Here is a 27,714-nt window from a genome sequence, read left to right as displayed (position 1 = left end):
CACACACACACAACAATAGCATCACTTGGTCGTGAAAGGAGGGGGGGGGGGCCCAAGTTGGCCTCTCGCACCAGGGCCCAGGAGACATTAGCTACGCCCCTGTTTCTTGCCCTTGACTATTCCTGTTATTATCTTCTGTGGTACCATCAAGGAACACAGTCAAAGAGTTCTTTCCTTCAAACAAAAAATCCCTTTTTCTTACCATGTATTAATATCTATTCTATTAAATATTCTGTAACTAATGGTGGTCCAGAGGAATGGTTGGAAAGCTGCTACAGTAAAGGGAAAGGAATTAGAGATGTGCATCCACATTCAGTTTTCAACATAATTACAATGGCCAGGAATTGGCTGCCTTATTATATGGGGCATTCATTGGTAAGTAAGGGTGGGTTCAGACTACGGAATTCTCGCGGATAAATTCCGCGGAATCCCGTAGCCTGTACGTGCTCACGGCCGCACGCCTTTCTGCTGGCTTCATAGACACCATTCTATGGGCCGGCTGATTCCGCATCCGCCGAAAGAATTTAAATTACACCATAGAATGGTGTCTATGGAGCCGTCGGAAAGGCGCGCGGCCGTGAGCGCATACAGGTGACAGAATTCCGTGGAATTTATCCGCGAGAATTCCATAGTCTGAACCCACCCTAAGGCCACATGGTCAGCCAATAAATGAGCAAACACTTTGTTTCATGGTTTTACCATGCCAAAAAAAATCCCTTTTCACTGGCAACACATCTCTCCATGTAATAGGGATATGCCTTCGATGAATGATAAAAATAAAGGCTGTACAAACAATCCAGCAGTCGTTCATGTGGCCCTGCAAGTGTCTAGGGTTCCCCCATTTTCCATAACCAGCCAGGTTAAAACAACAAACATCAGCAGCCTAGTAGTACCTGGGTGGGCAGAACAATTTATTCTGGCCCTCCCCAGCCTAGTAATACCAGCCTGTTACTGTCCAGTCCACCAGCGCCATTTTTTTTAACTCTCCGGGACTACTAGTACCTGGCTCTTTCCAGTAACCCTGTGGCGGAGGGTACTGAGGTAGTAATGGGGGCGGGGAGTTTAGTGTTACCCATTTTACCAGCAAACACTAAGCCCGGCTTAGTGATAGATGCTATCTGTCAGACAGATTCCACTACTAAGCCTGTTTAAGGGAACCTTCACCAAGACTATGCTATTTAATCTATTAACATCATGTTATACAGCAGGAAGAACTGAGCAGATTGATATATATCTTTGTAGAAAAGATTCAGCATAACTTACAATTTGTTGGGTAAAATCCCTGACCATTCTGTGCTAAAAATTCCAGTAGATAGTGTCACTTAATGGACTGGACTCTTAAGCATGAAAAGATCAGAGTTTTCAAGCAATAATTTTCTACTTATACTAAATCTTTTTCTATAAAGATATATGCTTAGCTTCTTCTGCTCTAAAACAAGATGCCGATAGTTTAAGTAGCATTTTTATAGTGAAAGGTTCCCTTTAAGTAAATAAGAAGAAAAAAGACAATACACATTAAAAAAAAGATTTTTTATTTGACCATTGACCATTTTATTAAACAAAAAAAATCTGCTGGTCATCCACATTGTCAACTGAGTCTGACGTAATCCTCTGGTTACTGATATCTGAAAAATAAAAAGGAGAGCTATAAAAAAAAAAGCAGGAGCTGAACACCCATCATTTTGACAGGTGTTCTGCTTCTTACGGTATGCAACATCTGTACAGATAGCTGCTTACAGTCTGGCACCCAAGGGGTACATTGCATCCCCACCTAACCCTTGGGTGCCGAACAGAACAGTCTGGCCTTAAAGGAGGTTAAGTGAAGATGCATAGCATTCCCACTTAACTCTTTGGGCACCACACAGAACAGTTTGACCCCCCCAGGGGGTAAGGGAGGGGGGCAGACTGATCTTACACTGCACCTGTGCCAGCAAGGAAGCGGTTAAGTGACCCCCTTCCTTGCTGGGAAGGATGCAGTGCTGGGGGGGGGGGGGTTAGAGTGTTCATACTCACCATCAGACGTTTTATTTCTTCATCAGACCTGGCACACTGAGCTTGATGGGTCTGGCTTCTGCAAGTCCGCTCAGCCAATCATCCACTGTTTGGCTCAACAACCTAACACACAACAAAAATACACCAAAAAGACACAAAGGCATGATTAAACACCACGATCAGCATTGACACCCTAAAAATAAAGTTTTGGAGGTTTACATTTTGGAGGTTTGTACAAACTTAGATAACCTCTAAAAATTTCAGTCTGATTTGGGCAAAACAAGATAATTAATTAGGCATCCAATAGATCTAAAGTGGTCAAGTGAAATTCTCTTTTACATTTTAACTAAAATATATATACTCACCTGCCCCAATCCCCTGCTGCTGTTTTGATCAACACTTCCTTGTGCCGAGACCAAGACACATTTTTTTTAGTTTTTTCCCCCCAGACTGAGCACATTTAACTGTATACAGAATTCCCCAAACAACCCCTTTTACCAGAATGAGAACATTCATCTAACCTGCTATCATTTAACAGGTAAAATAACCCCTGGCTAATTGTCAGCAATAACTAAAACAAATACCTGGGAACTATCGTCACATGATACGTACTGTCTACAAACAGTCACCAGCAAATAAAATAAGATTCCACAGCTGTGGACATTAGTGCAAGGTCATAATCCCAGTGTGTGTCTATATGTATGCCATACAAACAATACAAAGCCTTAAACAGTCTGTGTGACTAGCAAAGGGGATTATTGTTTGCAAAATAAAGATCATAGAAAACAATATGATTCATACATTCAAATACAGATAACAGAAATACAAAGTACTTAAAGGGGAACTATCAGCAGGTTAGATGAATCTAACCAGCTGATAGCTCCTTAATGGGCACAGGGGCGCTGAGTGTGAAGATATCTTTGTTAACATCATTGTTGGCACTGTTCCCATGCTCTTCATTCGGAAATCCTCTACCTGGTAAACCGTTAGCACTAGGGGCAGGGCTACTCCCCCCCCCCCCCCCCCCCCCAGCGCTTATCTGGTCAGCCCCCCATTAATAATGTCATGATCGTGCCTGAAAAGGTGCCACCCTCTGCGGTGAAGATCCGACCTCTGCGCCAAAGACTGCACTTTTGGCATTAATCCGTTCCTGGTTTTACTATGTTCTTTGCTTATGTCATCTGTGTTCCAGTCCATGTTTTCTTAGTTCTCCCTGCACTTTCCTTGCTGTGGTCTGTTCACTGATTGTTGTCTGCTGTGTTGTAATGGACAGGTCTCCTCACCTCTGGCTTTCTGTGATTTCTTGTGTGTTTCTTCTGCTCCACCTATCAGTTTGGAGTTCAGGACTTCTGATCCCTTATACCTGTGCCTCTCCCTTCACTCAGGGCTCTTGATAGCGTTGTTCAGCTTGTCTGTCTGCTAGATCCTGCCTTTCCTCAGATTGTCTGTGTTCCTGGTTTCCTGATCCCTTGCTTGTTTGTTACCTTCTTTGTCTTTTGGTTCAGTGTTCTCCTGTAGTCCTCAGTGTGCCTTGCTTGTCCTCAGTGTTCCTTGCCTTGTCCTCTAGTTGCCTAGTTATTGTCTCTGGTTTCTGTTTCACCGTGTACCTTGTTTACTGTCTGTTATTGCGTATAGTTTCTTGTACCTTTTCCTTGTATCTCTGTTCTGTGTTTATTAGTATTTCTGACTTGGATTTCGTGACCTCGACTTTGCTTGTGGATTCTGACTCTGTACTTCTGCTGCCCGTTTGTTGCCAACCTTGCCCGCCGACTATTCTTTATTGTGTTAGTTTGTCTCGTCTTGTTTTGTGTTTTGCACTTACTGCAGCGTAGGGAACGCTGCCCAGTTGCCGACGGTCGTTAAGGGGCTGCTCTGCAAGTAGGTAGGGACAGCGTGGGGAGTCTTAGCCATAGGGCCCACTTGTCCTGTGTCTTTATTTCCTAGGGCCCTGACAAATAATCATTAGAAGGCTCGGGCTGGTGGGGCCTTAGCCTTGCCCCGTGTGGCGATCCACCCCTGGACTGGTGCTGGGGGACAGTAGCCCCGCCTGGGCAGAAGATTTTACAGCTAACGGCACAGGACGAAGTTAACAGACATACCTTCATCCTCAGTGCACTGTGCCCACTAGGGAGCTATCAGCAGGTTAGATTTGTCTAATCAGGAATAAGGAACCTTTAAGCTAAAGAGTTTCAGTGTTATATAGATTTAGTCCATATGTACACTAAGTTATGGTGTTCATTTTGCGGTCGCACTGTGGGGTTAGCGGTCACTGACCGACACAGTGTTGATTTAGTGTAGGGACTCATAAGAGCCAGGAGACCTGCACGTGGTACATGGGGCAATATGGTTTGATCAAATTATATACCAACATCCTGACGTTCACAGAAAAAAAAAAAGGACAAAATTGGTCAGCTCTCCTAGAACACCGTTCACACTAGACAGGAGCACGTTGCTATGGCTGAAATTGCTAACACACAAAAACACAGAAAAATGCAACAGCAAGATACAGACCCACCATAGACATGAAAATAGTTAAAAGCAGCCCCCCCAACTGCTAAAAAAAACTCCCACAAAAATAATGAGTCTCTTGGTTACTATTTGCAAACAGTGTAAACTGCCCCACCACGGTAAAGTGGACTCATATCGAGGCAGACCCTACACTGTACTATGGCCTCTCCATGGCGTGTAATAGGCCTATGCTCTGGGCATGCAAGATCCGTCTAATACCTGCAAAAATAATTTCACCACCTGGGTGGGACAGGTGGAGTGCACGACCAAATAGAGGCAGCCACTCCCCCGACTGGAACACAGAAAAAAAAGGACAAAATTGGTCAGCTCTCCTAGAACACCGTTCACACTAGGCAGAAGCACGTTGCTATGGCTGAAATTGCAAACAAACAAAAACACAGAAAAATGCAACAGCTCACCGCAACAGCAAGATACAGACCCACCATAGACATGAAAATAATTAAAAGCAGCCCCCCCAACTGCTACAAAAAACTCCCACAAAAATAATGAGTCTCCTGGCGTTGGTTTTTAAATGTAGCCGAGAGGAATTAGTGTCAGCTATAGGTATGCGTTGCAGATGCTCCTGTTTCTCTCCATATCCTTATTTTACTTTTCTCCCTTTTCTGAGTGGCTAACACTCCTTCTTGTAAGACCCATGTGACCCCAATTAGCAGGAAGCACCTGTGCACACATGGTAAATACCTCCTATTTCTCCCATTCTACCTCCTGTGCAGTGGTGAATGGTAAGTGGTAAGTGGTCACACTTGTGTTGCTTGGTGGCCGCTTTCTCTGCCGGTGGCACCTGCTGGGTTTGGGGGGCCCTTGGGGTTTGGTCCTGTGACATTGGGGTTGCAGGGCCATTTTGTGGCCTCCCTTCCCTGTTTGCGCTCGCCTTGCGGGTTTATCGGTTACTGACCGACACAGTGTTCATTTAGTGTAGGGACTCATGTGGGCCAGGGGACCTGCACGTGGTACATGAGGCAATATGGTTTGATCAAATTATATACCAACATCCTGGCGTTGGTTTTTAAATCTAGCCGAGTGGCATTAGTGTCAGCCATAGGTGTGAGGTGCAGCTGCTCCTGTTTCTCTCCATGTCCGTGTTCATTTACTATTACTTGTAGTGGCTCTTGTCAGACTGCTCCTGCTTACATAGGGGCGGATGGCCATAATGACATAATATTGGTTAATTGCTTGTTATACAATTTATATAAGTGGCTTCACATGGAGCTTCACCATCCTAGATGTGACTCGTGTCATGTTTTCAGGCTAGCTAATGGATGAAAGTGGAAGAGGAAAGTCACCTTGATGGGGAAAAGTTATGCTTTGGGATTAGTAAAACACAAGGAAACACGCAGAGTGCACACTTGCTAAAAACTGTTGTTATAGAACTGAGAAACTGGTTGGATAGGGTTCTGGATCCCTCTTGCTACATTATTATAATTTGTGGAAAGCATTATATGAAAAATCCCTGAATAGCCAATTTATGTGATACCAGATATAATGGAAACAGTGATAATAAAACAGTATAATGAAATACCACCAAAGGTTTTATTGTTACTGCTAATGTAACTGGTCAGTCCAAACAGATCTGCTTTACCTCTCTATTATAATACTGTGGACATGGCATTCTTGGGTTCCTATACTGGGATATTAAGAGAAACAGATTGCTGATCTTAGGGAGACCAGCCAAACGATAACACTGCCGGCTGCCGGTTAGAGCGCTCAATGCAGTGAAATCCTAGGTGCATTCTCCCTGGGAAACATGAATATGCAAAAGAAGAGCCTGCGGAGCCTCATTCAAGAGTCTTGAAACACAGGACTAGCCAGATATCCCTCCAGGAAGGATCCAGCCAAGGGGTGGCTCCTGTAGGGAAACCACCAAAACCACCATATTAAGTGTCCCTATAAGTCAATGTAATGACAAGGGAAAAACCAAGGCTTAGTATCCATCCACAGACAGCTGTTTTGGGGTGTTGCCCCTCATCAGTGTGGAGCAGGATTTTGGCTAGGTGGGAGCAATGCCTAGTAAAGCCATAAGAGAAACAGATCGCTGATCTGGGAGACCAGCCAAACGATAACACTGCCGGCTGCCTGTTAAAGTGCTAAATGCAGTGAAGTCCTAGGTGCATTGCCCCCTTTGAAACATTAATATGCAAAAGAGCCTGTGGAGCCTCATTCAAGAGTCTCGAAACACAAGACTAGCCAGATGCCAGATATCCCTCCGGGAAGGACCTAGCCATGGGATATTTGCAGAGAAGCTGGTGTGAAGAACAAAAGCACAAGTTGGAAAGCTGGCATAAAAGTATATTGTGACTGCACTGTGCCTATCCCCCCCCCTTTTTTTGTGGCTCAGTCCATCAGTCAGGGCACTGGTACTTTTCTTTGTCACTGCTGGCAGAATTACAATAAAATTTGACACCGATATACTATATCAAATGATTCACAATGACCCTTCCTTCCTCTCCCTGCACTGGTATGAGATACAGATTCAGCTGAAAGTAGAATTTGTCAATAACCTGTTTCTTCTGCCGACCATCTCTGCATTAGATATTGACAGTACTAATAACAAGTAGACACCAAAGCCAATATGCTCATCAATAACTGTTGCTTTTCTCATCTTCCAGATGAATTGTTCCCAGGTACAGCATGCCTCTGATACTGTAGGAATAATAATAAAACCCAAAAATATTTCACCCAATAAACAGATTTATATTGATTCAGTGGCATAATCTTTGGCCATTGGATATCTTTCAGATAAATGTACTCATTTATAGCTCCATGCACTATGAGTACTCATGAAACTATGTATTTTTGACAGTATGACAGTTTATGATTGTGGCATGGGCACAGTACTGAATTTATTTAATTAGTCCCCTGATGAGCCCAGCATATTAAGGAGAAACATGTTGAGACTATTGATGCATCTTTGTAAGTTGTAGTTTACCCTCATCTGATTACTATTCTTACATAAAAGCAGGGGATATAGCACTGAAGAGGGGTGTGCATTATCGGTGTGCACAGTTGTGATTAATGTAATTGTATGCTCTGTATAGTGCTTGACATTGTATTGTTTGTGAGTAAGCAGGGGTGTTATCTGTCACAGGACAGTAAAAGTTAAATGTTAAGTTTAGCTTGTTTTTTCTGTAAATATTTGTGGAATTCTAGACAAGCACGCTATACCTGATGATCTGTGGTGTGATAGTAACAGAGTTACAGAGGCTGGATGAAGTCCACGGAGCTCAACCTGTAATTCTATAGAGGGAAATTTATCAAGCTGTGCTATAAATAAATTTTCTTTATTGTGCATAACAAAGAAAGTCTTACTGTTAACTATTATACAGCTAGATAAACTAGAAGAAAGTAAAATATCCCATAAGGCAGAACTTTTATATGTACAGAATGACATCAAGATCCTTTCAACCTCTCTCAATAAATTTAATACTGTGGCAGAAAATTCCGTACTGTAATGCTGCCGGATGATACTCACTGGCGCTGTCCAGGTCCTGCACCCGCTCACTGCCATCCTTTTTGTTCCTCTGCTGTGTTCTATACTCATACTGGGGCTGCTTGTGTCTTCTGACATCTTCTTCCTTCTTCTGCTGCAATGACACATTTGGCCACTAGGGTGCGTATGTGCCCAACTGCTCTGGATTTAGAGGGGCAGCCTGCACATGTTTAAACTAGCTACCTTCTCTGCTGTGCCTGAGCATTGTTGTAATTCTGCATTCCAAGCAAAGTTGCTTTTCTGTTATTCTGTGATTCTCTGTGTATCCTGATCTGGGCCTGTTCTTAGGATTTCACCTCCTGCTTGACTCCATATGATTAGCTTACCCCATTATCTGCCCGTACTATTGACTAATTTTGAGGCTGTCAGAAATTGTTACCCAAAATCCTTTTCTTCTATGTGGAGCACCCTGCTGCACTCTGGCGTGCACTTTGGTACTCTGATAGCTCTATACTGCGTTAAAAATAACTTGGATATTGTGGATATAACTCGGTCACCCAACATTGAAAAAACAGAACAAGCTCATAGATGCATGCTGCATGATTGAAACCTTTAAGTATGTTAAAGGACTAAATAAGGTTCAGGAGGGAAGTGTTTTTAGTAAAAAAAAATCTAAAACTGAGCTCAAGAACAAGAGGACACAGTGAGAGGTTATCTGGGGGAAAGATCAGAAGCAACATGAGAAAATATTTTACTGAAAGAGTAGTAGATACTTGGAACAAACTTCCAGTAGATGTGGTTGGGAAATCTACAATATCAGAATTTAAACCTGTCTGGGATAAACATATATCTATCCTAAGATAATAAGAAAAGAAATACTAAAAGGGAAGACTAGATGGACCCAGTGGTCTTTGTCTGCCGACAATCTTCTATGTTTCTAACATTGAATAGATAAGTAAATATCATCAGATAGATGATGACTGGTTTGTCAACTGTGTCCTTAAAAACTCATTTTCTGCTTATCATTTATCGGTGTCCTCCTTCCAGAACTATAATGTGACAGTGACAAGATGCATATTGCTAAACATCTTCAGCAATTTCTTCTTTAAAGTAGGTGCCAGGAGAGTCTAAAGGGATATCTTAGGCAGGGTTCACTGCAAGGATTCTTCTGTTTGATATATAGATGCAGTATGTCAAGAGCCAACGTATCTGTGCATGGACTGGCCCAGACCTGTTCACTTCTATGGCCGAATGTAGAAAGCTAGTGACTACATTTGGGTTATTTCCTGTATATATATATATATATATATATATATATATATATATATATGCAGGAAATAGCCCCAATGTAGTCACTAGCTGACTAAAATTGAGCTAAAGAAGTGAAATCAGTGACATACTGCATACTGTACACAACCATGACTGACCCTCTAAGGGCGTGTTCATATCACATTTTCTTTCTTTTTTAAAACTGTCCAAGAAATGATCATATAATGCTAACTAAACATATTTTACTATACTCTGCTTCTGATTTGAATTATCTGCTCTTTAGTCTTAATTGTCCCACTTCCTGTCTTGCGTACATCCTGTAATGGACTTCCTGTCCTATGCAACTGTACCAGGACACGCCCTTGAGCAACCCTGTGGTTCCCAACTCATTGGTGATAGCAATGGGGCTGTGTAAATGTACTTTCTACCTGGCAATTCACCTACCTGCTCTATCTCCCTTCCACTACAACTTCTTGACTAAATCCTGCCCACTACACCCACAGAAGCCTTTCACACAGTAGGAGGAAGGTAGAGTTAGCTTAATTCCCAGGTAGAATGTACATTGACAGAGCCCCATTGCTGTCACCAATGGCTGAGTCGGGAACCACGGGGCTGCTCAAGGGCTGGTCCTGGTACAGTTACATATCGCTAGTAATGCTGCATGCAGCACTAGTGATACTAAGTCTTGATGTCTAATTTAATAATTATTAGCATTAGGAAAGCTACCAGTGTCACCGGCATTGCAGCCATAGCAGCCTGTAGCAGAGTGAGTGGTGATTGACAATTATCCCGCTCACCCTGCTACACAGTGATGAGGCTGCAGAGCTACTGACACAGACAGCTGTCCTAATTGTAATGGCTATTTTTACGCCAATATTCATTAAATTAGACATGAGGGAAGGCTTAGTATGTGCATGCAGCAGTGCTAGCGATATGTAACTGTGCCAGGACCAAGGCTTGAGCAGCTCTGTAGCTTTCCATGTGAAAATAAATAAATAAATAGACATTTTCCTTCATGAAGTCGTATTGTAACATTGTATAACTCTATTAAACAAATGTAAAAAAAAAAAAAAAAAAAAAAACACCACCTGAATACCCCTTTAATCTAATGGTTTTCCAGTTGAGTGCACATTTTGCCGAAATACATATCACAAAGTAATGGGGGAAAATAACCTGTTTCTTTGACAAAATAGGTAATCCAGACAATTAACATTTTTGGTTTGCAGTGCTCATGACGATCTGTGGTAGATGGAAGCCAGGCATGCAAGCTTTGTAAATGACGTGTTTACTTAGCAGAGAGTAAAATAACACAAGTACTTCTTACCACGTCATTCCCTTTAAATCTATGGTACACTGGTCTTCAACATTCATTCCAGTTACAACAGAATATGATAAAACTATTGTTCTTTTAGCTTTTGTAAAAATACAGAACAGGTTAAAGGTCTGTGAGGAAAGGGATATCAGAATGCACCTCAAATATAAAATAAGTCACGCATTCCATATACAGTCCAGAGCAGGAGAAGTTTGCCATAGGAATTTCTGAACAGTTCCTGACATGGACAGAGGTGGCAGCAGAGAGCACTGTGTCAGAAAGAATACACCACTTCCTGCAGGACATACAGCAGCTGATAAGCACTAGATGGATTGAAATGTTAGGCCATGTTCATATGCTGAAAGAGACCGGCCGTTCTGTGACCTGGCCGGGGTCACAAAACGGCTGGTCTCAGAAAAGATCATCCCGGACGGTACTGCAGTACCGCCCAGATGATCTTTAGCACCGTTGAGTTCTGATGCTGGCGCATTTGTGCGCGTCCGCATCAGAACTTCCCACAGCACACAATGGGGCGAGCGGCCAGATTTCTGTGAAACTTACGTAGTGTGAACATAGCCTTATAATAAAATTAATGTACAAATCTATATAACCTTCAGTTGATTTGAAAAAAAAAAAATAAATCTTCAGAGTCCTTCTTTAATTATGTACCCCCAGATTTTGTAGAGGAGGCAATGACTTTGGCACTGCAATTGGACCAACAATTCAGAGAATGCAAGAGAGAATGTTCTATACACCTAGCTCTCAACCCACTCAAACCTATGCAACTTGGTTATACACCGTAGGATAGACGAGACCAGTAAAGACTTGCGGCTCTCTGCTTCTACTGAGATGGATGTGACCATCTTCTAAAGAACTGTCCCAGACTTCCCTGGAAATTCTCAGCACCACGGTGGTATTTACATCACATCCTGTATGCTTCCTGTATGCTTTTCTTAAAATGCTAAAATCATTTCATGGTCTGTTTTTGTTGATTGTGGAGGCACTGCCAATTTTATTGATTTAACCCTTAGAAGACCTAAACAATTTTTATTTTTGCACTTTCGTTTTTTCCTCCTCGTGTATATAAGGCCATAGCGCTTGTATTTTTTCACCTAGAGACCCAGATGAGCCCTTATTTTTTGTGCCACTAAATGTACTTTGCAATGGCAGACATAATTTTTGCATAAAATATGCTGTGAAAGCAGGGGGGGGGGGAATTATATGTGTGGTGAAATTGAACAAAAAACAAAACAAAACACAATTTTCTTTGTTGGGGGGGGGGAGGTTGTTTTTACACTATTCGCCCTTGGGTAAAACTGACGTGTTACATATGTTCCTCAAGTCATTACGATTACAACGATATGTAACTTGTGTAACTTTTATTTTATCTGATGGCTTTTAAAAAATAAAAACCATTTAAAAAAAATAAATATTCCTTGAAATTTCTCTATTACCATGCTTATAGCACTTTTATTTTTTAGTCTATGAGGCTGTGGGAGGTGTCATCTTTTGCGCCATGATCTGTACTTTCTATCGGTACCTTGTTTGCTTTTTGATCACTTTTTATCACAATTTTTCTGATTTGATGTGACCAAAAATGTGCAATTTTGCACTTTGGAATTTTTTTGCACTAATGCTGTTTACTGTGTGAGATCAGGAATATGATAATTTAATAGTTCAGGCGAATATGCACGCAGCAATACCAAAAATGTTTGTTTGTTTATTTATTTTTATTTATAAAATGGGAAAAGGAGGGTGATTCAGAATTTTATTAGGGGAGAGGATTTTTTATTAATATATTTTTTTTTTTACACACTAACTGGGGGACTTCTAGTATTACTACACTGATCTCTCATTGAGATCTATGCAATATAGATATACTGCATATATGAATGAGATCGGTGTTCTATTGCTCTCGGCTGCTGCAGCCAAGAGCAATAGATTACCGAGCCGGGATAAGCGCCATTACGGCGCAGACCCTCGGCCAGATTGGGAGCAGGGACGGCTCCTCCGCAATCGCGTCGCGCACACGTGGTGGGGGGTTGTTTCTAAGAAATGCTCCCTTTTTGTGATGGAGAAACTTTCAGTTGAAATCATTTTAGGAATTCCGTGGTTGCAGTTGCATTATTCTGTTTTCCATTGTAGGAAGAAAGAATTAGTTCAGGACAAAAGTGTTTGAAATTTTACCTTTGTCTGTTGCAACTTTGCCTCCCGAAATTAATATTCTCCCAGATTTTATGAATGAATTTTCTGACTTCTTCTCTAAATCAGACTATGATGTTCTGCTTCATTACATATCATATCATTGTATCATAGAATTGTTATCTATCTGGACAACATTTCAAATTAATCTCTCTCTTGATCGTCTAATATTAAACATGCCAGAGCCACTTTGCTAATTCTTTGTAACTGTCATGTATTTGCTAAGTTTGAGCAGCGTGTACTTGAAGTGCAATAAATACATATGTGGGCTTATATTCCTAATCCAAATGCATACCTGATGGAGTTGCAAACTGTTACTGTAAATTCGTAAAGAATTTCTCTGTCGCAATCAAACTGTCGACTAACATGAGCAGCAAGAGAGCTGATCCCCATCACTGGAGAACGTAGTCTATAGCTGCCTTTGAGTTTCTCAAAAGAAGCATCGTGGAGGCACTTGTCCTTATACAACCCAACCTGTCTAAACTAGAGATCAGCGCAACTCTAGAATGCTCAAATCTAGATTTTCCCTAACTCAAACTTCTTCATTCAAAGTCTAAACAAACAGACTTGAGTTGTGCTTATCTCTTATCCAAACCATTTGTTGTTGAGGTGGATGCATTAGGGATAGCAGTATTAGATAGTGGTCTCCACTTTTCTTTTTTTTAACTAATTTAAGAAAAGAATTCTCTGCAGCCAAGATAAATTATGACCTAGACAATTGGAAACCACTTGCTATTAAATGGGCTTTTAAAGAATTGCGAGACCTTGAGGAGGACTAAGGACCAAGTCACTTTTTTAAACCATCACAACACTTTTACCCTCTTGGATTCTGCTAAAATGTTGAACCCTAGACAGGCCAAATGGGCTTTGTTTTAACTAGGTTTCACTTTGTTGCCACCTACAGACCTGGCACCAAGAATGTAAAGGCCAATGCCCTTTCAAGAAGTTTTTATTTCACACAATGCCTAGAAAAAGAACCAAAGCCTTTTTGTTATAATCTTCTCTGTGTCTGCCAACCTAGCTACTGCCATTAGGGCCAGGCTGCATGAATGATCATTGCATCGTTTGTTTGGCCTATTAACTTCATGGTAATTGCCCACACATGGGAGTAGCTACCGATGCTTTTAACAAGACACCAATTGCTCTCTAAGGTGGGTCGGGGTGCTAATGTATGCTACCTTATACTAATACCCTCAGACCTTGAGGACTGGTGTTTTGAGCACATAATAAAAGTTATATTTTAATTGAGTGAGGTTAGATTTGGGGGGGGGGGGTTGTACCCCAGTCTTTTGGGTCTGTGGGTATAAGTATAAGGTGGCATAACAAAGCTTTTAACACTCACACAAAAGATGTGATCAGCTGAAGAGCATGACAAATCTTGTTCGTTGGTTGATCGCTGGCCCTTTTACACGGGCTCATTATCGTCAGCAAAGGTTCATATTTGCTGGTAATCTGCCCATGTGAAACAACCCTTTTTTTTTCCTCCCAATTTTTTTTATTATTAAAAACAATAGAGATGAGCGAACCTCGAGTCCATCCGAACCCGAACTTTATGCATTTGATTAGCGGTGGCTGCTGAAGTTGGATAAAGCCCTAAGGCTATGTGGAAAACATGGATATAGTCATTGGCTGTATCCATGTTTTCCAGACAACCTTAGAGCTTTATATAACTTCAGCAGCCCCCACTAATCAAATGCTGATCGTTCGGGTTCAGATGGACTCGACCCCGAACCCGGTTCTCTCATCTCTAATAAACAACTTACAAGCTTAAAAATCAAATAAGCAATTATGACTAATTACGTTATCCCCTTTCTGTAGCATATTAATTCTTAGTAAATCTTGTACTTTATCTCGTCATTTTTATCAAAGGGGAGGGAACCGGACAGAGCTGAACCCAGGCCACTCAGCTAACATACCACAGATCACCACATCGATCCATCCATGGACAGCACAGCCGGTTCTATAGACCATACTCCTTTATGTTATAAAATGATTCTACATTATCCATTAGATTAGCGAACCGGGTTCGGGTTCGAGTCCATCCGAACCCGAACAATCGGCATTTGATTAGCTGGGGCTGCTGAACTTGGATAAAGCTCTAAGGTTGTCTGAAAAACATGGATACAGCCAATGACTTTATCCATGTTTTCCACATAGCCTTAGGGCTTTATCTAAGTTCAGCAGCCACCGCTAATCAAATGGCGAATGTTCGGGTTCGGATGGACTCGAGCATGCTCCAGGTTCGCTCATCTAGTGTTTTATATAACCTGCAACACCATCTTCCATTATCCCACTCATCCAGGGCCCCTTCCCTGAGATGCAACCCCGCTGGGTCTTCACCTCCCACTTCGAGAGTCCCCATTCTTTCTCTCCAACGGCTCAGACTGCATATATTATGCCACCCTCTACCGTCTTACTGGAGCCCCTCCACCTGGCCTAAGCTCCCCGGTGAGGGGGAAACCAACCCAAATAGGAGGCCCAGTTACTTTCCATGCAGGCTTTTCTATTTACTTTCCTTTTTATTCCACCCATCTGTATCTTTTTTTTTTTTTTTTTAAATATATATAATAAAAAACAGCCTCTTTTTGTCTGTTTCTGGCCACATCTGTACCACGACTGAGGATGGACCCGCCTGACCCAGGGCAGCCTCCAAACCTCCGCGTCCACTCATGCCCGCCTAACTCCCTTTTCATCCCTCTAAAACCAAGAACAACTCATGGGGGCGAATGGGTGAATACCCCCTGTTAACAAAAGACAATGAATATAGCATCTAAAAAAGTCTATCAACTTACAGTCACATTTTTCTACTTATTTCTCTTGATGATAGATTACTTCCCCTTTGGTCTCCCCCCCCCCCCCCCCCACAAACAAAAAAAAAATAAAAATAAAATCTAGCTCCTAAGTCTCACCCAGTTGGCAAAGTAACTTCCTTAACAGTTCAGACTCCAGTTGCTTAACGAGTTTCATAAAAAGAAAAAAGAAAAAAAAGGAATTCAGTGACACCTGCTCCACCAATGCAATATATATCAGAAAAAATACATACATACAAACATAAATAGTATAGATCAAAAGAGCACACTTTTTTATATTAAGATACAGTGGAATGAATCCCTCTGTCGCTCTTGCATTCCATCATAGTTTCGACCAAATTGGTCAGGCAATAAAAATTAGTTTACATAATTGTGGGCTACTGTATAACTTCCAATGTAATTTGTCGGCTTCATCATTGTTCATTCATAGGAATAAAAGTATTTTGCTTTTCTATTATTTTTGGCCATGTCTGCCAAGCATTTAAAGTATTGAGCAAATGAGCCCTTATTAATAAGCAATAGAACAAAGGATCTGCTGTTTATTCAGAATTGTGCAATATGAATTGCGTACTATTACATGTACAGCACTGTTGAGGTGCGGTGTCAGATCTGGGATTGTACCTATTTAGCTTCCAGCAGCTCAATATTGCTTAATAAATACTTGGTGCATCCAACTCCACTCTCATTCACTTCTAGAGTTCACTAGATGAACCCTACTTCAGTTCATAAAAAGTTATTTAGGTATATGCGTAGAGCCGGGACTACAGAGCCACAGTGGCACAAAGGCTACATGGTTCTGTACTGTTTATTCATAGGCATCTGTCACCATGTGGTGCCTCCTTATGGCACTATGTTTTGTCACTGTCGTTAAAACTTAAAAATCTAAATCAACAGTACATGTGATATGAAGCAAGTTTGCAATTAAAATTCATTATTTATTTATTTTTTTATCATGGAAAACACTTCCTGTTTCCTGTTTAACCCCTTAAGGATGGAGCCACTTTTCGTTTTTGCGTTTTCGTTTTTTCCTCCTTGTGTTTAAAAGGCCATAGCACTTGCATTTTTCCACCTAGAAACCCACATGAGCCCTTATTTTTTGCATCACTAATTGTACTTTGCAATGACAGGCTGAATTACACTGCGAAACCAGGAAAAAATTCAAAGTGTGGTAAAATTGAACAAAAAAACACATTTCTTTTATTTGGGGGGTATTTATTTGTACACCATTCATCCTGGGGTAAAACTGACTTGTTATGCATGTTCCTCAAGTTGTTCTGATTACAACGATATTAACATGTATAACTTTTCTTTTATCTGATGGCCTATAAAAAATTCAAATCATTGTTAACAAATATACATTCCTTAAAATCGCTCCATTCCCAGGCTTATAGCGCTTTTATCCTTTGGTCTATGGGGCTGTATGAGGTGTCATTTTTTGCGCCATGATGTGTTCGTCCAACGGTACCTTGATTGCGCATATACGACTTTTTGATCGCTTTTTATTACATTTTTTGTTGGATTTGATGCAACCAAAAATGCACAATTTTGCACTTTGGAATTTTTTGGCGCTTACGCTGTTTACCGTGCGAGATCAGGAATGTGATTAATTAATAGTTCTGGCGATTACGCACATTTATTTATTTATTTACTTTTATTAAAAACATGGGAAAAGGGGGGTGATTCTGACTTTTATTAGGGGAGCGGGTTTTTTACTTAACCCCTAGACGACCCTGGACGTAGGGTTACGTCATGGAAGTCTGTCCCCAGACGACCCATGACGTAACCTTACGTCACGGGTGTTATTCCCGCTATGAAGCGCGCTCCGGAGCGGAGCGCGCTTCATAGGAGGTGGGGGCCGGCTGCAGTGAGCAGCCGGGACCTCACCGGCAATGACACGCTGCAGCGATCGCGCTGCCGCGTGTCATTAACCCCTTAAACGCCGCGATCACGGCGCGACCGCGGCGTTTAAGTGTAAGTGACAGGGGGAGTCCCCTGTCACTTACCGATCGGGACCCCCGCAGTGTGACTGCGGGGGTCCCGATCGGTATAACGGACTGCTGGAGGTCTCTTACCTGTCTCCATGCGGTCCGATCGGCGCTCTGCTACTCTAAGCCTGCACAGGCAGGCTCAATGAGCAGAGCGCCGATAACACTGATCAATGCTGTGCCTATGGCATAGCATTCATCAGTGTAAAAATCAAACTAATCTATGTACAAGTCCCCCAAAGGGACTTCAAATGTGTAAAAAAAAAAAAGTTAAAAACACTAACACACTACCCCAAAACCCCTCCCCCAATAAAAGTTGAAATCACCCCCCTTTCCCATTATATAAATAAAACATATAAAAATAAATAAATAGATAAACATATAATATACCGTAGCGTGCGTAATTGTCCGATCTATTAAAATATAACAAGTGTCATTGCGAACGGTAAACGGCGTACACGAAAAGAGGGGAAAAAGTGCGCAGATTACCGATTTTATGTTACATTATATATATAAAAAAATTAATAAAAAGTGATCAAAACGTCCGATCTTCACAAATATGGTATTAATAAAAACTAGAGATCATGGCGGAAAAAATGACGCCCCATACAGCCCCGTAGGTGAAAAAATAAAACCGTTATAAGCGTCACAATAGTCCCATTTTATTTATAATTAATTGCCAAAAAAAAGGATTTCATTTAAAAAAATATATAACATTAGAGAATCTGTGTAAACCTGCATATGGTTGTGTTCGGACTGACCTATAGAATAATAGTGTCATGTCGCTGTTACCATATAGTGCATAACGTAGACACAGGAACCCCCCAAACGTTACCATATTGCATTCTTTTTTGCGATTTCATCAATTTATATCTTCATAAATAATATATTCGGGATTCCATCATACATGTTATGGTAAAATGAAAGACGCCATTACAAAGTACAACTATTCCTGTAACAAATAAGCCCTTACATGGCCTGTAGATAAAAAACTGAGAGTGCTGGAGCTCTTAGGAGGGGAGGAGGGAAAAACGGAAACACTAAGATCAAAATTTGCGCGGTCCACTGGGTCATTTTGGGCCTGGTCCTCAAAGGGTTAATAATAACACTTTTTTTTTCTTACACTTATACTAGAAGCCGCCCTGGGGGACTTCTAGTATAAGTGCATTGATCTCTCATTGAGATCTTTGCTGTATAGTAATACAGCAAAGATCAATGAGATCGGCACTCGGATGCTTTCGGCTGCTGCAGTAACGGAGATCAACGTCCCGGAGGAGCGATCACCACTAGACACCAGGGATAAGCTGCGTCCGGTAATCGGATGCATCTGTCATCTTTGACAGCTGCATCTGATTACTGTATTAGCGGGCACGGCGATCGGACCGTGCCCGCTAATACCCGCGGCCCTGCTCTGAACTCCTCTTGCGGACACATGACGTACCGCTATGTCATGCGTCCTTAAGAGGTTAAAGAGTCAGAAAACAGGAAGTCCAGTGTTTTCCAGGCCATCAGAGCGCTCACAGAGAGAAGGCAGTCATGTGATTGATGGACACATTAAGCTGTGACACTCTGTACTGGCGGGAATTTCTGTTTAGTCTGTTTTTTTTAGCCAGCACAAGTCAGAAATTGTGCCTTCAGGAGTCTGGATTTCTAGTAAGTTCTGCCTTTTTAGCATGATAACAACAAAAAATAATGAATGTATAGGGCAAACTTGCTTTATTTGACATGTACTGTTAGATTTTACAAGTTATAACGGCAGTGACATTTTAAGTTTTTGATTAGAATAACCCTTTAACCCCCTAACGACTGCGGGCATATATTTACGCGCTGCGGGCGCCTCAGAGTGTTCAGAGTGGGGCCGAGCAGTGACCCTGTTCTGAACCGCCGTGGTCCCGGGTGCCGCATTTAGCCTGGGACTGCGGCAATTAGTGGGCACAGTCCGATCGCCATGCCCGCTAATTAAGAATTCAGATGCAGCTGTCAAAGTTGAATCATCTGAATCCTTTATGCAGCCCGATCCCTGGTGTCTAGTGGGGTGGATCGCCCCCCCCCCCCCGGGACGTTGTCCCGGAGGAGTGATCCACACATCTCTCACCGGCCGGGGCCAGAGCTGTAATGAAGCTGAACCCGGCTCGGCACCTAATTGCTTTCGGCTGCAGCAGCCGAAAGCAATCCAGTGCCTTTCTCATTGATCTATGCAGTATAACTATACTGCGTAGATCTCAATGAGAGATCAGTGTGCTTATACTAGAAGTCCCCCAGGGGGGCTTCTAGTATATGTGTAAAAAAAAATAATAATAAAGTGTTGTTATTATTAATAAAAAAAAAAAAAACTCCCCTAATAAAAGTTTGAATCACCCCCTCTTTCCCATGTTATGAATAAAAACAAATAAATAAACATGTTTGTAATCGCCGTGTGCGTAATTGCCCAAACTATTAATTTATGACATTCCTGATCTCGCACGGTAAACAGTGTAAGCGTAAAAAAATTCCCAAAGTGGAAAATTGCACATTTTTGGTCGCATCAAATCCAAAACATTGTAATAAAAAGCGTTCAAAAAGTCACATATCCATGTTTTCCACATAGCCTTAGAGCTTTATCCAAGTTCAGCAGCCACCGCTAATCAAAAGTTCGGAAGTGCAAAAATCTATATTGGCTCTGTCTTTAAGTAACAGTACCCATTTAAAAAAGTACAGGGACAGCACAAAACACTTTACATTCTAAATCTGTTAGAACTTAAGGACTGTAGTATAAAAAATTTGTCATGGTCCATCAGATATCTATAATTTAAAAAAAACAAAACTTTTGTCCTAGAGAAGGTCAGGGCTTCTCCCTGTTCCAACGATTGGTTGGGGTCTAACCCCCCAGACCCTGACCATACATACTTATTACATGGCTCTAGGAATTTTTAAAGTGACAGGGAAAATTATTAAAGGGAAAATATCAGCAGGTTAGATGAATCTAACCTTCTGATATGTCCCTTTTTGTGCACGGAGCACAAATCACTTACCTTCATCTTCGGCATTGCTCCTGTGCAGATAATAGTTAGATCCTACTGCTATAAAAGCACTGGCCGCATCTGTTGATTTTCATTAGAAGAGGTGGGCTGGCCAGGGGCGGATCAGTGCTCTGGGGCAATAGCCCCGCCCCCAGTTCTCCAAACCGCCTCATTAGCATAAGGATCTATTGTAACCAGGGGCAGATTAAATTTACCATAGGCTCTGGGCTGTTGGCCAAGCTTTGGCCCCCCCAACTCTTCTGTAACTATGGCAGCACTATCATGGTGTTCATAGTACAGGATAGATAATGTCATGATGCCCTGAATTGTGCAAAATTGCGGTAAAAAAAGCAGTGTTATTTTTCAAATCATGGCAGAACTGTAGTCAGCAGAAAATACACCACTCAAAGTATAAGTCTTTTTGTTTGGCCATGGGCCCCCCAGAAGCTCAGGGCCCCGGGCTGCCGCCCTAAAAGGACCTATTATAATTGGCTATAATCCACTAACTGCACTGAAACGGCACTGAGGATGAAGGTAAAAAGGCACATATTAGTAGGTTAGATAGTAGGTTATAGTCCAAGTAAGCTGTATCAGCACTTACAGCATGGGTAGAAAATGACTCTATTAGCAAGTCTGAAATACTTTCTAATGACTGGTTATAATATGGGACACATTGAAAGAAAGTCAGTTGAAGGAATGACTACACATAGTTCTTCTGTTAGAGAAGTGCTTAGTCATAATAACATATAATCTCCTTAACGCGTTGCGGATATGAACGTATTTTCTCAAGTATGAACATAACTCGCTTATTCTATCTAAACTCTAGTAAAAGCAGATTAAAGTAATTACCTACAGGGTAAAACTATATTATACAAAGTCATTACTGTATAAAACTGGAGCAATTATTTAATATTGGTGACTTGTAGTCATAGAAATGTGTTGGCTTATGGCCTATCATGGGTTATATACATGAGCACAGGAGTCCTCAATGTCTTTTATATGTATCAATCCAATCCATAGATCATGTGATTGTAAAACAGGATGAATAATTTACAGAGAGGAATATGGTCTGATCCAGATGTTCCTTACTTTTTGGGAAAAAGTCAGATATATAAACTGTACAAAATCCACAAAAACCACATACTGTAGATGAATAAAGGAAAAGCCATTTAGGAGACTGATAAAGGATTGTAGCCAAATTTGCAATCCAGTTTTGTATACAAGCTGGACACCAGTCCCTAATTCATTTCTGAATAATATACTACTTTGAAGAACAGATAATTTATACATATCCCTACAAAGAAGCTTATGACTTTGTACAGTGCAGGTGGTGTTATGGTGGGGTAATAATGGCGGACAAAGCCACAGCTCCTGGTGGACTTTCCCTCAGTACATGGTCCCCTATCGCTAGTCCTTCTGCTCTCTCAGGGCATCTGTTCTGCCATCTTATCAGCTCCCTGGATGGACAAGGTGAAGACTCCTCCATCACTAACCCTGCTTTAAACTGATAGGAGAGGACATTGTTATCTGTTAATGTGTATTGTACTCTCTGATTATGAGGTTTTTCTTCTTTCCTCTGTCCTTCATCATGATGTGATGGCTTCTGTATGTCTAAAGCAAAAGATAATTCTCGTACCTTGTGTGAAGACTGATGCTTCTGCTGCAAGCTGACAGTCTTTGCCTGCTGGTCTGTATCCTCCATGTATACCCATGTGTGATTTGGCTACCCTCTTTGATTTGTATCCTGATCTTTGACCACAGACATACTCTGCCAGTCCCAGAGCTTGGCTTGTACCAGGACGCCTGTCCAGCTTACCCTGGTGTCTCTTGACTTTTATTTATACCTATATTGGAGCAACTCCTAGAAGTAGCGACTACAGATTAACAAATTTACAGTAAGTTCAGCCAAATTCAAATCTGATTGCTTGGCTGTTGTATCCCTCTGCCTGGAAAAGATGGATGCAACTCTAGAGCTGCCTAGACATCATGGATCCAGCCATAGGTCTCCTGGGCTGGATCCATGTTTTCCAGGCAGACCTAGGGCTGCATGCTTTTTTCAATGGAGCGGGATTCAACAGCCAATTGATCAGGTTCGGATTTTGCTCAACTTATTGTAAGTCCGCCCATCCTTAGTAGTGACCTGATGATCCAGCAAAGACCATAACCCTGTTAAAGGGTGAAAACTAGGAGACCATTTAGACTACACCCTCAGGAGTGGCCCAAGGTCAAACCAGTTAGGTCGCATAGCCCACACCTGTTCGTTGATTATTACTATTCTATGATGAACAAAGACTTAATTTAACATTTACAGTGGCGAGTGATGTGTTAAATGTCAAAGTTTATTTAACCTATAAAAAGATTGTGCAACCAATTATTGATCGCAGTGGAAATTCATCTGTCAAATATACACAACAACTGTTTAAGTTTAAAGTAGATGGCTGCAGGACGGCAATATTACATGACTATGGATGCCGAAAAAAATAAATAAATTATGTAATATAGATCGCTTAACATCATTGTCTATGTAGCATCTATGAATCCAAATAACAAAAAAATTATAGGGAATACAATCATATTTTTTTAAATTAAGAATTAAAATAAAATTAAAAAAATCAAGACAAAGGGGGTAAACAGATAAAAATACAAAACAGCGGTGTTGGGAACAAGTAAAAACCTGATCACAGAAAAGAAGGAAGAAAGGCCAGTGTAACCGATAAAAGGTATACAGATATATATATAATCATCACAGATATAGTTGTCAATGTCCCATATAGGTCAATATACTAAGCCTGCACAGTGCATAAAGTGCATCAAACAACCAGCCTTGTAGAGCTTAACACAATTGCACATTCAAGTGTATAGCAGGGAAATAAAGTGCAAGTGCAATGGAAGGGGTCAAACATAGACAGAGGCTAACAATCAAAAAGAATAAGAGGGTGAACCCCAGCCAACCCAACAAATGTTTTGCATATGGCTTAGTCTGGGAAATGTACACAAGACGTACGTCGAGTTCGCTGAGGTTCACCCACTTTGTTTGTTAGCCATTGTCCATGTTTGACCCCTTTCATAGCACTTGCACTTTATTTCTCTGCTATGGACCACTTGAATGTGCAAGGCTGGTGGTTTGTTGCACTTTATGCGCTGTGCAGGCTTAGTATACTGTACAATTTCCATACTAGGACATAGTCAGAAGTAAGAGTCAAGAATCATTTTTACACAAGTCTTACACCTGACCCCTGATTAGTACATAGAGGTAATAGGTCAGCTATTTGCAACATTGAAACAAATACAGTGTTTTAAAAATCAGCTCTGTATGCTATGAGACATGACTTCTTACTTCTGACAAGTCAGAGATCAGATATTACTTCATTTTGTTACCTGAATAATGCAAGCTAGGGACTGCTTAGAAATTGAAGTGAAAGTGAAACTCAAACTGAATACGGACTTGTAATACTTAACTACTGACATTTCAGAGATCGGATATCACACATCATTTTATCAGAATTCAGTTGTCAGTATACAGAAGTCAGTTGTCAGTAGTTAGAAGTCAGGTATCAGAAGTTAGTTGTCACACTTGTGTAAAAATGATTCTTGGCTCTTGACCTATACGGGACATTGGCAACTATTTTGGTGATGTATCTATATATGTATACCTTTTATAGGTTACACTGACTGGTTAGTTGCATTTGCTAAGATGGGAACCTCGCCTTCCTTTTGTGCTGTGATCCGGTATTTACTTTTCCCAACACAGCTTTTGTACTTTTATCTCCCCCCCCCCCCCTTTGTCTTTATATTTTTTTATTTCATTATTATTAAAAATAGACAATATTATTCCCTATACATTTATTTTGTTTTTTTGAATTGTGGGATATTACCCTGAGGGCTTAATAGATTCTTGTATAACATCTATGGACAACCCTGAACACATGTTTTAGGGTTATGTATTAAAGTAAAGACCTGATTAATTTTCATATCCCCCACATATCTCATATATATTGGGGATATGGAAAAGCCTAATAGACGATTATGAAGAATGCCATGCACAAGTGAGGTATCTTGTCAAGTTGTACTATTTACCATGTTTCTATTATTGCTGTAGATTTTCCACTCATGGTTAATTCTCACACCTGCTACTGATAGTTGCTTTCTAACAGTGACCTTTGACACTTTTTGGTTTATGACGAAAAACTCCTAGCTCGCCAGATGCGTCATCTAGTTCATCAGGACTTATCACCCTAAGGCAGACGGTAATTCTACTTTTCCACTCCACTCCAGTCTACTCAAGTCCTTGGTAGAGTGATTTGAGATGAGTGGGTCAGCAGGTCAAACTTAATTGCACTGTGATTTAGGTTACTGTAGAGCTCAAAATTAGATGTTTGTATGTAATTAATTAAATAGGAAAAAAGGCAGACTTATAAGCCAAAAACTAGTTTCCAGGAAGAAGGAGAAAAGAAAAAATACAAATACCACCAACTGCACCTTCAGGCTGCGTTCACACTACGTATACAGTATTTCACTCAGTATATGTATATTTTAATCAGTATTGCAACCAAAACCAGGAGTGGATTAAAAACACAGAAAGGCTCTGTTCACACAATGTTGAAATTGAGTGGGTGGCCGCCATTTAATGGCAAATATTTGCTGTTATTTTAGAACAACGGCTGTTATATTGAAATAATGGCTGTTATTTACTGTTATATGGCGGCCATCCACTCAATTTCACCATTGTGTAAACAGATCCTTTCTGTGTTTTTAATCCACTTCTGGTTTTGATTGCAATACTGACTGAAATATACGTAGTGTGAACGCAGCCCCCGTATAAAAAGCACCAAAATGATTTGTATTCTCCTTTTTATTCTACCCAAATCAGCAAAAAGATAATTAATTCCATTCTACTCTATTAAGATGATTAATTCCATTCTATTTATTCTCTATGGGGCCACTGATACAGAATGAGGCTATGTTCATACTACGTATATTTTCGTAAAACTACGACAGTTGTTGCAGATTGCAACAACGGCCGTGATTAATACGAAAATATAAGTAACATTGCTGCCTATGGAATCCTGGGCAGAGTGTATACACATGGTATACACTCCGGCCGGGATCCCTAGCGGCGCCATGAGAAACTGTCATGTCAGTTTTCTGCAGCCGTTATTCAATGAATAGCAGTTGCAGAAAACCCTGTCAGTGTGCACTGTTTAGCGAGCGGCTATGGCGACACGCTCCATTTTGTGCTGTGGGGAGTTCTGATGCGGGCGCGCATGGATGCGTCCGCATCAGAAATCTGTGGCACTAAAGATCATCCGGCTGCTACTGCAGTACCGGTCGGGATGATCTTTTCAGAGACCGGCCGTTCTGTGACCCATACGGGTCACGGAACGGCCGGTTTCTTACATTGTATGAACATAGCCTGAATGGAGAACTTGCCACAGTACACGCATAGTCGTATTGAATGCTCCGTTTATTGCAGGACAATTGCTTCCCTGTTCTTTGGATATGTGGGAGTCTCAGTTGTAAGACATAAGTGATCAGCTTGTAATGCCCTATTCTATAGATAGGGGATAACAAAATAACAGACTCAGTTACCTGTTATATTGCAACTCCTCATGTCAGTGCATTGCCAAAGACACCTATTATCATCATGGGTTTCCCACCAGTTAGGACATCGTCATCTGGAAAATACTCCAGGTGATTAAGTGTTTAACCCTTTAAGGACAGAGTGGATTTTTGGCCTTAAAAACCAGGCCAATTTTACTTTTTGTGTTTTTGTCTTTTCCCTCCTCATCTTCTGAGAGCCATAGCGCTTTTGTATGTCAACCTACAGGGCTGTTTGGGGTCTTAATTTTTTGTGCCACAATCTCTAGTTTTTGTTGGTACCATATTCATGTAGATGGGACATTTTAATCACTCTTTATTATTTTTTTCTGATATATAAAATTAGCAATTCTGGCACTTTTCTGCTTTTTCCGTTTACACTGTTCACCATATGGGAACACTATTGTTATATTTTATTAGATCGGACTATTATGCACGCTTAGATATATAATATGTTTATTTTTATGTGTTTTATATATAAAATGGGAAAGGGGGTGGTTTAAACTTTTATTGGGGTAGGGGCTTTGTCATATTTTTCAAAACCTTTTTAAAAAAAAATGGGACTTTTTAAGTCCCCCTAGGGGACTATAACATTCATTCATTACATTCCTAACACCTTTCAATGCTATGCCATTGCATAGCATTGATCAGTGTTATCTGCGATCTTCACATAGAGCCTGCCTGTGAGCTGCACGGAGGTAAGTGTTAGACTGTAGTTGCAATGATCGGCACCTCCTCTCTTGAGCTTGCTTCATAGAGCTTCTGGACCTACTGGCGTACCAGTACATTATTGGTCCTTAGGGGGTTAAAGAGTCATTAAAAGATAACTTTTGACATGTTGTCAAAGTATATAGCCGGGAAAGCAGTGCTTTGGCCATGTGATCCACGGCCAAGCCATTAGCTAATTCCGGAAATTTTGCCTCATGAACTATAATAAGGCTAAGCTGTCAGAATTAGCGAGCTGGCAGGAAGTGGGTTGCACAGATGTCATGCTCAGTCTTCAGTTATATCTCTTGATCGCAGTGGGTCTCTGCAGTGAGAGTCACTGCAATCAACACCTTTTGACTGATAACATGTCAAAAGTTATTTTTAATGACAGATACAGTGATCTCACTTTAATTGAGGTGGTGGGAGTACAAGTTGATGGTTCACTGTCCCTAAGACCGTCGAAGGGCCGGACTATAAAAAAAACAAACTATAATCAAATCCCAATGCAAAATGCCACAACCCCCCCCCCCCCCACAAAAGTAAAAGCATCCCTCTTTCTTTCCACCCCTCACCCAGCCCCCACTCAACCCCTCACTCCCCCCCTCAACCAGCCTCCCCTAACTCCCCCTTCACACCCTCAACCAGCCCCCTCACCCCATATACTAATAATGTGTCCCTGCATTGTCCCCATATAGTAATAATGCTCCCTGTTGTGCTCTCTATATAGTAATATTGTCCCCCTGCAATGTCTCCCATATAGTAATAATGTCCCCCTGCAATGTCGCCCATATAGTTATATTGTCCCCCTGCAGTGTCGCCCATATAGTAATATTGTCCCCCTGCAGTGTCCCCCATATAGTTATAATGTCCCCCATATAGTTAT

The 27,714-nt window shown here is 41.2% G+C and overlaps 1 long non-coding RNA gene across 2 annotated transcripts in view; it reads right to left on the bottom strand.

Moving 5' to 3' along the window:
- Window positions 1–1,568: 1,568 nt before the first annotated feature.
- The window catches only part of LOC138800885 (uncharacterized), a 48,321-nt gene continuing 22,175 nt past the window's right edge, over window positions 1,569–27,714 (bottom strand). Inside the window, exons 1-3 of one of the 2 annotated variants that reach the window (XR_011364536.1) lie at window positions 2,358–2,512; window positions 2,014–2,115; window positions 1,569–1,625 (exon numbers count right to left, since the gene is read on the bottom strand). This is a non-coding gene — a long non-coding RNA (uncharacterized lncRNA). Of the gene's footprint in view, window positions 1,626–2,013; window positions 2,116–2,357; window positions 2,513–27,714 lie in introns of those variants that run through there. The other variant, XR_011364535.1, reaches the window with a different exon arrangement.

Source organism: Dendropsophus ebraccatus, chromosome 9 (assembly GCF_027789765.1).
Source record: "Dendropsophus ebraccatus isolate aDenEbr1 chromosome 9, aDenEbr1.pat, whole genome shotgun sequence".
NCBI classification, from domain to species: domain Eukaryota; kingdom Metazoa; phylum Chordata; class Amphibia; order Anura; family Hylidae; genus Dendropsophus; species Dendropsophus ebraccatus.
Note: the sequence above shows the minus strand (reverse complement) of the source record. Positions and strands in the feature narration are given on the sequence as shown.